At 36.4% G+C, this 15,755-nt stretch overlaps 1 pseudogene; it reads right to left on the minus strand.

Moving 5' to 3' along the window:
• Positions 1-227: 227 nt before the first annotated feature.
• On the minus strand, positions 228-14,245 carry LOC119524769 (annotated as a pseudogene).
• Between the last annotated feature and the right edge of the window lie 1,510 nt (positions 14,246-15,755).

Below are 15,755 nucleotides of genomic sequence, written 5' to 3' on the forward strand. Positions count from 1 at the left end.
TAAACAAGGCATTTAGCAAAACAGTAGGTGTTTGTTAATTAATAACAGTATTAACAGGTTTTTTTTTTTTAAATAATAACAGCATAACAGTATTATTGTTATTATGCCTCCAAGGATATACTTCTTAATAAACAGAGTAGAGTCATTAAATTCAGTCAGTGAATTACCATTTTGTTCATAATGTCTGTGTACTTACAAACAATTTCATTAGTGCTTTTTTCATATACCTATTCCATATACTGGATGAAAAGATTCAGTATTGGAGTCACCACATTTTACATGACAGATGACAGTGAATACCTTAGAGTAGTATGTGAAGAAGAAGGGAAAATATAGACAGTAATGTCTGTGCTGTAGAAAAATGCAATCACTGACAGGTGACTGCTACAGGTGAAAAAGGCTCCCTGTTTTCCCTGAGTAGTAGTGACTTTCAGAATAGTGGAAAATGTAAGTACATAAGATATGAGAATACAGATGAAGGGTGTGAGAGCCAAGAGAGCTCCTACCATATAAATGGCAATCACATTGAAGGACCAGGAGAACAAGAAATCTCCCAGAGTGGATTGAAATCACACTAGAAATGATGGCTGACATTGTAGGCACAGAGGGAAAGATAAGCCATTAGGGCAGTGTGTAGGAGGGCATGGAGATAGCTCACAACCCAGAGTCCAGCAACCTGCTATGCATAAAAATGAGGATTCATTACAGCAGTGCCATGTAAGGGCTGGCAGATTGCCACATACCTATCATAGATAATCAAACAGAGAAGGAAAATGTCTATATTCATAAAAGGAATGAAGAAAAAGAGCTGGGTGAGGCAACCTAAAAAAGAAATAGTCTTGGTATCAGTAAGGGTGTTCACTAACATTTGAGGAACAGTAGTGGAAGTATAACAGATATCCACAAAGACCAAGTTACTAAGGAAGAAATACATGGGGAAATAGAGGTGACAGTCACAGAAAATGCCCAAGCTTATGAACATAATCCCTGATATGGTGACCAAGTACATAGAGAGGAAGAGGAGAGTAAGGAGCCATTGAGGCTCTGCTGAGCTGGAAAGTATCAGAAGGTCACGTTCACTGATGACAGTTTGATTTTTTTCCCAGCTTCCCAATGGATCTAGAAAAACAAATATTAAATTTGAAAACCATTAGTTTCAAACCTTTCATTCATGTGTGTGTGTGTGTGTGTGTGTGTGTGTGTGTGTAATAAAGCACAATTCAGACTCTTGTTTGCTTGGAAGTTTGTTAAATATATTTGTGTTTATGATATTAATACCTTGCATTTACAATTATTTACACAAACACTGTAGTTTCACCAATATGAATTTTTTAAAAGAAAGATCATTTAATCTCTCTAATTAAAATGCAAGTTGTATGTAAATGGCTATTTTAATTGCACCAAATGTATTCATTTTCCTACAATAGTCATAGAATAAGTATTTGACTTTGTAAATTACATTAATTAATTTTTAGATTCATTCCACTTAATCTGACCCATTAGAAATATCTACTTTTTCCATTTTTCATTGAGATTTTTCATATATCATACAATTATCAAAAGATCCAAAGTGGTACAATCACTTGCCCATGGCACCATCATAGAGCTGTGCATCCATCAACATAGTTAATATTTCTTTCAATTTTTAGAACATTTTCATTACAACAGAAAAGAAATGACACACAGAAAAGGAAACTCAAATCCTCCCATACCCCTAACCCACCAATATTACTGATTCATACATTTGGTATCATACATTTGTAAGTGCTGATGAAAGAATGATAAAACAGTAGTAACTGTAGTATACAATTTGCAATAGGTATATATTTTTTCCTACATGACCCTTGTTCTAGTTTGCTAATGATGCCAGAATGCAAAACACCAGAAATGGATTGGCTTTTTTTAAAGGGGGTTTATTTGGTTACACAGTTATAGTCTTAAGGCCATAAAGGGTCCAAGGTAAGTCATCAACAATTGGGAACCTTCACTGGAGGATGGCTAATGGTGTCCAGAAAACCTCTGTTAGCTGGGAAGGCTTGTGGCTGGCATCTTCTCCAGGTTCTGGTATCAAAAGGACTTTCTCCCAGAACATTCCTCTTTAAACTGCAGTTCCTCAAAAATGTCACTCTTAGTTGCTCTTTGGGTGTTTGTCCTCTCTTAGCTTCTCCAGAGCAAGAGTCTTCTTTCAACAGCCATCTTCAAACTGTCTCTCATCTGCAGCTACTGTCTCATCTTCTGTGCATTCTTCAAAGTGTCCCTCTTGGCTGTAGCTCCTCTTCAAAATGTCACTCTCAGCTGCACTGAGTTCCCTCTGTTTTTCAGTTCATTTATATGGCTCCAATGATCAAGGCCCATGCTCAATGGTTGGAGCCAGACCTCCATGGAAATACCTCATCAGAGTTTTCACATACAGTTGAGTGGGGTGCATTTCCATGCAAACAACCTAATTCAAACATTCCAGCTTAATCCCCACTAATATGTCTGCCCCACAAGATTGCATCAAATATGGCTTTTTCTGGGGGACATAATACATTCAAACCAGCACATTCCAATCCCTGGTCCCCAGAAAAACTTATTCTTTCCAAATACAAAATACCTTCATTTCATCACAATATCACAAAAACTAATCATTGCAGTAACAATACTTAAGTACAAGATCCCATTAAATTTGTTACAGGTGTGGTCTGTCCAAAAGAAAGTTCCTTTCTGACTGTGGACCTGCAACCTTAGAACAAGTTATGTGCTTCCAATATACAAAAGAGGGACATTCATAGGATAAACATTCCCACTGCCATCAGGAAAATCTGAAAGGAAAACAGGGTTCACAGGATCAAAACAGTTCCTAAAACCTGCAGAACAAACTCCATTAGATTTCAAAGTCCGAGGGTCATCATCGGAATGAGGTTGCCTCCTTGGGACTTGATAGAGCAGGAGTCTTAACCTTCCTAATGGACTTTTGGGCAGCCCTTTCCTCTACAAATGCTGGGTTGAGTGATCCAACATATCCACACACTGAGGAGACCACCTTCTTGGTTCCACCCTCCTGAAACATTGGAGGAGCACCTGGATTCCTTTCCATCTCTGGGGCACATGCTCAACCCATTCAGAACAGTGGAATGGAGGCCAGGCTCTCCCCAAATCTCTGGGAATGTGCTCCACCTTTTTGGGGCCTGGGGGGGGGGCAAAAATCTTCTGGAACATTGAGGTGGAATGCCCACCCTTGACCTACAGGAAAATTCACCCTTTCCATGCATGCGGGCCACTCCACTCTCCCAGTCCAAGGCCTCTTGACTCCAGACCTCTACCTCCATGGCTCTGTCTTTGAAGACAATTTTCCTTCAATTTGTTCCTTGTCTGTCCCCTCCAGTCCAGACTAGCAGGGGCTCCATCTATAAAGATTTTGCAAAAATTCCATTGGCTTTGCATGAAGAACACAGGGGTCAAAGCTTTCAGACAATAGGACTTTCCACAAATCCTTTGTGGATAATTCCACCTCCAATCTTGGCTTATACTGAAATGGCAGTTGGGTTCCATGTTTGGTTAAATCCTCATGTTGGACTGTAACTTTTTGGATTTCATGCCCTGGAAGCCCATAGTTTTCAGCTTCTGGTTTCTTTGAACCCAAAATTTCAGTTCTAAGTTCACCTCTCTCTGCTCACATTTTACTATAAGCTGCAAGGAGAAGCCAGGGTACATCCTCCACACCTAGTATGGATATCTCCTCAGCTAAGTATTCCAGGTTGTGACTTTCAAGTTCTTCCTTCCATCTAACACCAGGACTCAATTTTCCCAAATTCTCTGCCACTTTAAAACCAGGATGACCTTTCTTCCAGTTTGCAACAATGCATTCATTTCTGTTCCAGTCCTCATCAGAAGTAGCTTTAGAGTCAATATTTCCACAAGCAGCCTCTTCAAATCAGTTTAGACATTTTCTATCAATCTCCTCAAAATTCTTCCAGACTCTTCCCCTTTTCATTTAAAAAGCCATTCCAACATGTTTGGTATTGGCAAACTCAACAGCACCCCACTTCTCTGGTACCAAAATCTGTTCTAGTTTGCTAATGCTGCTGGAAATTAAAACACCAGAAATGTATAGGCATTTATAAAGTCAATTTATTTGGTTCCAAAGTCATAAAAAATCAGGAACCTTCACTGAAGAATGGCCAATTGTATCCAGAAAACCTGTTAGCTGAGAAGGCATGTGGCTGGCATCTGCTCCAAAGTTATATTTTCAAATGGCTTTCTCTCAGAGCATTCCTCTCTAGGCTGCAGTTCCTCAAAAATGTCACTCTTCGTTGCTCTTTGGGTGTTTGTCCTCTCTTAGCTTCTCGAGAGCAAGAGTCTGCTTTCAATGGCCATCTTCAAACTGTTTCTCATCTACAGCTACTGTCTCATCTTCTGTGCATTCTTCAAAGTGTCCCTCTTGGCTGTAGCTCCTCTTCAAAATGCCACTCTGAGCTGCACAGTTCCAATGATCAAGGCCCACCCTCAATGGGTGGGGCCAGGCCTCCATGGAAATATCTCATCAGAGTTTTCACCTACAGTTGGGTAGGGTTTATTTCCATGCAAACAACCTAATCCAAACATTCCAACTTAATCCCCACAAATGTATCTGCCCCACAAGATTGCATCAAATAATATATCTGTTTCTGGGGGAAATAATACATTCAAACCAGCACACCACTCTATTATTAACTTCTAGTTATAGTGTCATATATTTTTTCTAGTTCATAAGAGAATTTTCTAATATTTTTACAGTTAATCACAGACTTTGTTCACCGCAGGATTCACTGTTTTATACATTCCCAGATTTTAACTTTCAAGTTTCCTTCTGGTGATGTATGTGACTCTGAGCTTCCCCTTTCCACCACCTTCACACACCATTCAGCACTGTTAGTTATTCTCACATGGTGTCATCAACCCTGTCCAATTCCAAAGGTTTAATTCACCCTAGCTGAACATTCTGCTCATAATAAGCAATGGCTCCCCATTCTTTAGCTGTATTCTACATCCTGATAAGTTATATTTCATTTCTATGAGTTTACATATTTTAATTAGTTCATATCAGTTAGACCCTGCAATATTTGTCCTTATGTGTCTGTCTTATTTCACTCAATATGGTGCCCTCAGTGTTTCTTCATCAACCCATTTTTTAAAGAAAGTTTTGTTCACAAACCATATATTCCATCCTAAGTAAACAACTGATGGTTCTCTCTATAGTCATGTATTTATGTATTCACTGCCATTGCCACTATCTGTATAAGGATATCATTTCTCTCAGAAAGGAGGAAGAAGAGTCAAAGAAGTTAGAGAGACCAAAGAAAAAGAAAAAAAAGAAAGAGAGAAAAAAGAAAAACAAAACAAACAAAACAAAAATAACAGAACATTACAGCTAGGAAGCAACAAAAGGAATGATAGCATGAGACTAAAGTAGCATAAAGAGTCATACAACGTCACCAATGCCAAGAGTTCCATACAATTCCCCTATGTCCCCCAATATGCATTTAGGTGTACTATGTTGCCTCTGTTTTATTAAAGAAAGCATAACACAATGTTTCTGTTAACTGTATTCTCTAGTTTGCATTGATTTCATTTCCCCCCAATCCCACCCTATTTTTAACAGCATGCAATGTTGACATTCATTTATTCTACCTCATGTAAAAACATATTTGTACCTTTTATCACAATCATTGAGTACCCTAAGTTTCACTAAGTTATACATTCCCAGTCTTTACCTTTTCTCTTTCTTTCTGGTGTCCCACACACTCCTAACCTTCCTCTTTCAATCATACTCACAGTCATCTTTGCTCAGTCTACTTACATTGCTGTGCTACTACCTCTCAAAATTGTGTTCCAAACCTCTTACTCCTGCATTTTCCTTTTTGTCTGCAGTGCTCTCTTTAGTGTTTCCTGTAGAACAGGTATTTTGTTCACAAACTCTGTCATTCCTTGTTTGTCAGAGAATATTTTAAGCTCTCCCTCATATTTGAAGCAGAGTTTAGCCAGATATAGGAGTCTTGGTTTGTTGGTTTTCTCTTTAAGTATCTTAAATATATCACTCCACTTACTTCTTGCTTCCATGGTTTCTGTTGAGAAATCTGCACATTTTCTTATCAAGCTTCCTTTGTTTATGATGGACCGCTTTTCTCTTGCTGCTTTCAGGATTCTATTTTTATTTTTGATGATTAATATTCTGATTATTATGTGTCTTGACATAGGCCTATTTTTATCTGTTCTGTTTGGGGTACAATGCGCTTCTTGGATCCATAATTTTATGACTTTCAGAAGAGATGGGAAATTTTCATTGATTATTTCCTCTATTATTGCTTCTGCCCCTTTTCCCTTCTCTTCTCCTCTGGGACACCAATGACACATACATTCCTGCATTTCATTTTGTCCTTAATTTTCCAGATATTTTGCTCATATTTCTCCATTCTTTTCTCTATATGTTCTTTTTTCCCCCATTTTTCTACTCATCCACCCATAAACTAGACAAAGTCCATATGGCTTTCCCAATCACATTGTCACCCCTTATAAGCTAATTTTTATACAATTGTCTTCAAGATTCATGGGTTCTTGGTTGTAGTTTGGTAGTTTCAGGCTTTTACTGCTAGCTGTTTGAATTCATTAGAACCTAAAAAGGGTTGCCTATATTGTGCATGAGAGTTCCCATCAGAGTGACCTCTTGGCTCCTTTTGGAATCTCTCTGCCACTGAAGCTTATTTCTTTTCTTTTCACATCCCCCTTTTGGTCAAGAAGATGTTCTCCATCCCATGATGCTGTGTCTAGATTCCTCCACAGGAGTCACATTCCATTTTGCTAGAGAGATTCACTCCCCTGGGTGACAGATCTCACAAAGTGGGGATGGCAGTGATTTCAACTGCCAATTTGGCTTACCTAGAGAGAGTGGGCCACATCTGAGCAACAAAGAGGCACTTGGGAAGAAGCTTTTAGTCACAATTTCTATACATTCTTTTGTGTGTAAGCTTTCAGGTGCCTTATTCTCCAGTTCCTGAGTGTTTTCCTTTGCAACTTGAGATCTGCTGTTGTATGTCTTCTCATGTCCTTCATCTCATGTGTTGTGCCTTTCATTTCCATAGATTCTGTCAGTTGTTTTTTTGAACTTTTGATTTCTAACTTATGTATACCCAGTGTTTTCATTATATGCTTTATCTCTTTTGCCATGTCTTTCCTAAACTTTCTGAATTGATACAATGCTAGTTGTTTTAATTCCTGTATTTCAGTTGAAGTGTAAGTTTGTTCCTTTGACTGGGCCATAGCTTCACCCCTCCTATTGTAGGTTGTAATTTTCTGTTGACTAGGCTTCTGACCTTTTTGGTTACCCCAATCAGGTATTCCTAGACCAGAATGATCTCAGGTATGGGAGGAGGCAATACTTTCAGGTCTCCCTGAGGGTGTCTTAGAAGATTGCTGCACACTGTGAGCCTCCAAGTCACTGTGCTTTTCTGCCGAGAAGGTGGCACCTGACAGCCTGTAGCTCCATACTGACATAAGGAGGTGTGGCCTTTGTTCTCCCCCAGGCTCTGGGGTCTGTTTCTGAATGGAAGGCAGGTAGTAGAGCTTGCTCTGCCTCTTTCCTCTTGGAGAAGATATACCCATGGGGAGAGATCATTTGCATTTGAATTGTCTCTGACACTGTTATCTCCACCCTTGTCTGGGTCTGAGTGCTGGGAAATGTAAATGGCTGAGGCTTTCTCCACTGAGCCAAAAAAGAGACAGAAAGACCCAACTCAGTTTCACCCATTGGCCAGAAACAGCACCCAGTCCTCTGGGCTCTCCCTCCATCACAAACAGGTCCTCCAGCTCTCCAAGGTCAGTCAGCAAAAGTGTCTGTCTGCCAGTTGGGGATTCATAGTCTGTATTCAGCAGTCCACATGTGCTAGTTAAAACTCCAGTTGGAGTTCAGCTGAGCTATATTCACTTGATCAGAGAGTGCTGCTTTCTAGCACAGCAAGGTTTTGCAGTTCACGCTATGCGGGAAGGAGGCTCCTGGCTTGGGTCTGCAGTTTTTACTTACAGATTTTATGCTGAAATCTTGGTCATGCCTCCCAATTCAGTTTGGTGTATGATGAGTGGATGGTCACATTTGTCCTCCTGCAATTTTTTCCAGATTATTTTCTCATTGTTCCTGGCTGTTTATTAGTTGTCCCAGGAGCACAAACTAACTTCCACTCCTCTCTATACCACCACCTTCTTTATACCAGACATATCCACTTTTAATAAATAATTATCCACCAATAAGAATTTATATACATGTTTTCAGATCTCATTTAATTCAGCTTTCTTTTTCCTTGTTAGAATAAATTTTGGTTATTAATAATCACAAATCTACATTTCTTTATTGAGATGAACATTGCTTTTTTCACACACTATCACTTGATATAGAATTGGGCAGCTTGGTGAGTCTTCTGAAACCTGTGCTTGTGGATTAGTTTTCAGACCATCATTCAAAGCAGCTCATACACACTTCCTCCTCTAAGTATAAATATCATTTTCTGTAGGAGATACCATAAGTTTCACAAAATATAGGAAAAATCTAGACATGGTAACATAACTTTGGAAACCCTGTATACATACATAACTAAAGCAAATATTAACCATTATCAAAAAACAGATAACCACAAAATATTGTTTATTCAAAAGATCAAATTGATTTTAATTGTAGGAAATTGATATTAATTAATTAATCCACTAGGTAAATTAGTAACTTAGCAATATATTTACCCTTAATCAAAATGTGCATGAAGTTGAAAGATGAAAATTATACTTATCCAAAAAAAAAACATATAAGATTTGTTATCCACCATTATTCTACCTATGCTATTAAGATTATATATGTGAAATTAATATGAGGTTGAAAATAGAAAGAAAAGGGCAAAATTGTCTTTTTTCTTGCATGATTGTAATTATACATGTGGAAAATGGAAATAATCTATTCAAGAATTAACATAATTCAATAGATGACTCTTACAAAAATATATGAATAAAATAATTTCCATTTATATATAATTCATACATAAATAACTGTGAAGTTTAGTGGAAAAATTGACCAAAATAATAATTAAATTTATAATAAAATCCTTTGAAAAGAACTGAAGAGGAATTGTACAGTACAGCTATGGAACAACACTCCTGAATGATTTATAGACAAAGGGTGGGTCTTAAGAAAGCTAGAAATTATATAGTTATTTTTAGAGAGCATGATCTCAAATAGGGTGAAGAGAAGAAAACCTTCCCAAGAAGACTGTAATGCCAGACGTCATAAGTAAAGGAATAATAAATTTGCCTTGATTCAATAAGGTAATATTGTCACAATATACAACAAATAAGTAAAAAAACATAATATTTTTGGATACAGTAAGCATTAGAAATAGTGAGAATAAATTTTTATTACTTAGGAGCTTAAAGAAAGAAAAAAATGAAGAAAATTGTCAGAAGTTATAAAGGACATTTCATCTAAAAATTAAGACAAATGGGTAAAACAGTGTTTTTCCACTTTTAGTTTCATTGTTAGAGAATTTGATTGTCTACAGAACAATCATGCATAAAATGCAGGATACCCACATACCAGTACACCACCAACACCTTGCATTAATATGGAATATTTGTTACAATTGTTAGTAAATTTTTATAATTGTACTATTAACTAAAGCCCAAGGTTTAACTTAGAGTTCACTGTGTATTGTAATAACACAGATTTTCTAAATAAAAATAATTAGCATTTCCCTTTTGAATCATATTAAAATATTCATTTCAGTTCTTAAATTGCATGCATAAATTATGCTACCATCACCACCATTCATTACCAACACATTTCCATCATTCCAAATAGGAAACCTTTACATTTTAAGCCTTGACATTCTGTTTCCTACTCATACCCTGTCCACTGGTAACCCATATCCTAGATTTACACTCTATGAAGTTGCTTATGCTAATTGTTTCAAATCAGGAGAACAATATTGTCCTTTTGTCTCTAGCATATTTTACTCAACATGAGGTCTTCAAAGTTCATCCAAGTTGTTGCATGTATCAGGATTTCAATCCTTTTTATGACTGAATAATATTACAGTTTATGTTTATATCACATTTTATTTATCCATCTGTTGATGGACACTTGGCTGGCTTCCATCTTTTGACAATTGTGAATAATGCCACTATGAAAATCAGAGGCAAATATCTGAGTCTCTGTTTTCAATTCTTTTGGGTACATATCTAGCAGTAACATTGCCAGGTCATATTGTGGATCTATACTTAGATTTCTGCAGAAATGTCAGGCTGTTTTCCATAGCATTTCCAAAATTTTACATTGCTACCTGCAATCAATGAGTCTTCCTATTGCTCCACAACCTCTCTAACATTTGTTATTTTCTGTTTGCTTTTATTTAAGCTGCCTTTATGATGGGTATGATATGCTATCTCTTGATTTTATTTACATTTATCTGAAAGCTAATGATGTTAAACATCTTTTAACATACTTTCTGGTAGCTAAACACTTTTTGGAATTTTTTAGCTTCACTCCCAATTAGTTAGATGCACATTAAAATGATGAGGTATTATGTATATTCAATAATAATGTTAAAGAATGCTGGGCAATTATACATCTGGAATAACCTTACCAATTTTAAATTTCCTTGCATCTCCAGCAACAAATGAGGTTATTACTTTGATTGTCATTTCCTTATGAGGACAAATGTGTTCTATTCCCAGAGTATTTAGTTACCAAACTCAAGGTGTATCACTTTAAAATAGGGAGGATTCATAGACCAGCAATCCATGGTTCTTAGTCTACTCTGTCTGGGACAAGATTGTGCATAAGATTGTGTTCTACAAGTGAATGAATCTGGCAAGATCAGAAGCTCCTTGGTCTGTACACCTTCTGTCATCTATTTTTCTTTCCAAACCTAGTCAGAAGTCTTCACTTCTGTAAGTATTAATTTTACCATCTTTAATATGGGGATAATAGGTATGACCAGAAGAGAAATAAAATATATTCTTCCTTTCTGAGATAATAATACTTTCTTTATGCCTTGAGGACATATTTTTCAAAGCCTAATTAGTGGCAGAGTTTGCTGTGAAGAACATGCAAGCCTGGACAGGAGGGGCCATGGTGAGAAAGGGGAAGAAATGGGAGGCTGGAATAGATAAGCACATTCTACTTCCCTCCCAAATTGGAAGCAAAGATGGGAAAATTTATATCCATACAGATGCATCTAGAATATTATTATAGACTTAAATATTTTCTGGTCATTCAACAACACATTAAAACTTTCCATGCATTCTCTTTGTGTTAGTTACTTTGTATCTCCCCTTTACCTTTAATTCCTATTGTGACCACTTATTCAAGGCCATCTTTAATGAATTACTATACTGTTAGAGTTCACTAAAATAATTTCTTGACTCCTTTCTCTGAATCAAACATATATTTCTTCCTAAAAACCAGTTAATTTTTAAGAAATGATGCCTCAATTTAACCATACAGGTGCAGGTGCCAAAGAAGCCTTGCTTTCAATAGGTAGAAGTAAAAGCTAAACCTCTTGGTTCATTGCTTTTACTTCAAATGTTCTATCCCACATAGCCAGATAATTTTGGCAAACATTTACTAGAGAGTTATAACTCAGCAACTCTGTTCCTAGTGTTTATTCTGGTTTAAATGACCTCCTTCATTTTCCCTTTCAAAATAGTATCCATTTTGAAGTTAATGTTTTCCTTTACTACAATTTTACATTAAATCAACATTGCTTTACTCAGTAAGCCTGAAGCACTTATTGCCTGCCGTAGTTTGGTACAAAAATCATTTTTCATGGTTATTATAATTTTTACATAAACAGTATATTATAGTAGGAGAGCAAGTTATAAATAACCAACAGCAATATTTTTGCTGGATTTATGGGTAGTTTAATGATTATTGACAGTCAACTGCAGAAAACAGGAAAAACATGAGACAGCAAATCTTCAGATACACAAATTATACCACAAACAAGAAAAAAAGTAGATTGAAATGAAAAATAATAAATTTTGGGGAGAATTATGTGCAGCATTCATTGAGAAAACTGTTAATAGAATAAGATCTGAAATATAGGCAGAATCTTGTTTCTACTTTTCATAGTTTCAAAAGGCAATACTGCATAGGCTATCAACAATTAAGAATGTAGAAATTAAGTGGGATTTACTCAACATCATCAATCTTTGTTTCCAATGGACAATACTGCACTACAACTTTATGTAGGAGGGAGCCACTATTTCTCCATGACAAGAGGGAAGGAATAGAAAAACAAATGAGAACAGATCAGTAGGTAAATATAGGGGAGATTTACTATTCTCAGCCACATTGGTAGTGGAGTAACCCACTGAGAATGGTGACAATGAGTTGAGTGTTGAAATCTACAGGAAGCTGGAGGAACTCCTGGGGAAAATGGAAATCTGGCTAGAAGGAAAGTATACAAGAGAATGCTGCATTAGGTATATGAATAGGAGATTTGGCTAAAAACACTTGATTCTCCATTTAAATCCCCTAAAGACAACAGTAGGAATACTGAGATCCCACTGAGAAGGTAAAATCCTCTATTGAATAGGAAATGTATGTGAATATTTTGTTGTAGAGTTCAAATAGTTAAATTCTACTTTGAAGCATCTCCTAAAAGTAAAGACCTAAGGACAGATTTTTTGTCAGACAAAATATAACAGCAAAAGGACAAAGATTATCTAGTATACTTCCGTTTTCTCAGCACCTCCTAAATTGCCTAATTCATTTATCTAAAATGTCTCAAGTCTATTCATAATATCTAAGTATTAGTGATTTAATTATGTCAAGTGTTAAAGTATTATTTTCAAAATGATAAACCAATGACTCAAATATAAAGAAACTCATGGAAAATATTTAATTGCTTTGTTAATTAAAGAGTATATCAGCAAGATATTACAACTTGCTCAAAGGAAAAATCTAACAATGGCATATAAAGAATGACAGAACTAGTTTTCAAATAGAGGCAAAATGCGTCTTCTACAGAGCAATAATCAATTGCATTACATCAGAATAAAACTAATTTCTATTTCTTTGGAAAATAATTATTTGCATTCTTAACAGTTTTCAGAAACATAAAATATCATAATATAGCTCAAAAACAATGAAAGGTAAAGATAATTCTGTTCACAAGACAGCAGTCTCAGTATTTTTTTTTTTCCTTTTTGGCAGATTTCAAATTTTTCACAATTTTTCCTGTAACTGGTATAAAGAGAGATGGGAAAGAAGAAATGTCTGTTAGTCCATTCTTTTCAAAAATTGCTAGACATTTGCATCTGCATTATTTATATCAGAATAATGACCCAAAGAAAATACTCACAGTGTAAATTGAGCAGACTGGTACTCAAACAATTTATCCATGATTACAAAGGTAGGAAATCCGAAACATGTACGCAGACAGACTGCTCCATAATCCATGCCATTTCTCTATCTACTGCAACAAAAAAAGTGCAAAATTCTATTTAAGTGGGTTATGAAATCTATGACTTAAACTGACTATAATTTCCAGGTGCAAGATTTGGGACTGATAACCCTTTTTAGTCACACACATAATGTAGAAAACTGGGGTTAAATTACCTGAATGATGAATTTGTGGTATTAATCTCATAGGTCTCAAATTTTATCATAGATATATGGGTGAGTCTTAGAAAAAATAATTTGTGCAATAATAATAATAGTAAATGAGAATTTACCTCCATCCATTCTCTAGTTTCTCAATTTATTTTTTAAGAGTAATTGATCAAATGTCCAGTGAAATGGATAACTTCACCTTGGGGGCCTCATTCTTCCTCATGGACTTTTCTGATGTCCAGGAGATCCAGATTTTTCATGCTGTGCCCTTTTTGGTGATTTACCTGGCAGCCCTACTATGGAATCTGATCATCATCACTCTCACCAGCAAGGATCATCAGCTATACACCCCCGTGTACTGCTTCCTGAAGAACTTGCCCTTTCTGGATCTTTGCCTCATTTCCATCACTGTCCCCAAATCCATTGCTAACTCTGTGACTAATCAAAACACGATCTCATTCCTGGGGTGTGTTTCACAGGTATTTTTTTCTATTTCTCCTGGCCACTACAGAAATAATTCTCCTCACAGTGATGTCCTATGACCACTATGTTGCCATTTTCCACCCACCCCAATATGGAATCATCATGAATACCTGGGGCCTGTGTGCAGATGGTCATTTCTTCATTGGCCATTGGAGGTCTCAATGGAATTCTGCACACAGCTTCCACCTTTCCATACCCATGTGTGGACCTCTTTTTGTTCATCAATTCTTCTGTGATGTCCTACAACTCCTTTCCCTCACCCATTTTTATAACATTGGAGAATTTGTAGTCATTGGGTTTGGCTTTGTGTTGGATATTGTCTGCTTTTTGTTTATTGATATTTCTTATATTAATATCTTCTCTACTGCCATGAAGATGCCAACTAGAGAAGGCAGGTCCAAAGCTTTCTCCACATGCTTTTCTCACCACATTGTTGTGACTCTGTTTATCTCTTATGTATTTTTCACCTATTTAAACCCCCTTCTGAAATCTCCATCAGGCTTGGACTTGCTAGTGTCAGTGTTCTATACTGTGGTGCCACCAACCATGAATCTTCTCATCTAGAGTCTAGGAAATAAGGACATGAAATCTGCACTAAGGAAACTGCTAATTACCAGGCATTTTCCTTCAAATTAGAAGAGTTAAAATCATATGTGTGATGATCTTTTTGTTCCTTGACATAAATGTCTGGATGTCTGGACAATCTCGTAAAGTCTGGTGATAATATTGGATATTTCCAGTATGATAATAATGTATACTATGGATGTACTCACTGAACTGATATTTAAAAGCATCCTCCATGCACAAATAAAATGGATGGGCAAATTGTAGTGTTTCACTTAGAATTGGGTGGAGACATTCTGGTCTTATATGTATCATCATAACTGTGAATCTTCATTGCAAATGGTCATAGGACAGGATGATGCAGTATCAGGAATAAAGCTGGATTCTCTCAGGCAAACCAAATGTATGGTTACTGTTAGCAAAGAGTGTTGTGTGAAATGCTATGTCCTGGTGTGATATGTATAATTAATTCTGAAATTAAAGGATACAAGATTTAGGGCAATCTCTTGTCCACCTGTCTTCCTATTTTCTTTCCTATGCCTACTTTATGCCATTTTCTGTTATTTGTTTAATCTTTAAAATGAGAAGACAAGGGTACATTTTAATTTAACTGTATTGTATTTTAGTTCATTCACTTATAATAATATGAAAATAAAATTCTGGGAGCATGGAGTAAGGCAAAAAATTCAGAGGGATGCTTAGAATTAATGTGGGTGTAGGGAAAGAATTTCTGGAAAGGTAATATCTAAGCTTTATTCTAAGTGAGAAGAAGTACAGAGTCTCAGAAGAGGTTGAATGACTAAAGCTAAAGCTGAAGTGGAAGCAATACATAAGAAAAAGATAGCAAATATTAGGAGAGGTTGAGATGAGAGACTCATCTAGGAGAGAGAACTAGAATGATCCTTGTCACAGAGGAAAAGAAAAGATGGAGGAAGTGAAAAGGCAGAGAAGAAAGGGGCTTGACAAGATTTTCAGAGTCTCAGGGAAATAGAGCTCTGATCAAGTTTGCTATGAAGAGAAAGTAGCTATAGGGGTAGCCTATCAAATATCTAATGTATTAGATATGTTTTAGGAGGTCAAATAATAGACAAGAAAT

Source organism: Choloepus didactylus (assembly GCF_015220235.1).
Source record: "Choloepus didactylus isolate mChoDid1 chromosome 13 unlocalized genomic scaffold, mChoDid1.pri SUPER_13_unloc1, whole genome shotgun sequence".
Taxonomy (NCBI): domain Eukaryota; kingdom Metazoa; phylum Chordata; class Mammalia; order Pilosa; family Megalonychidae; genus Choloepus; species Choloepus didactylus.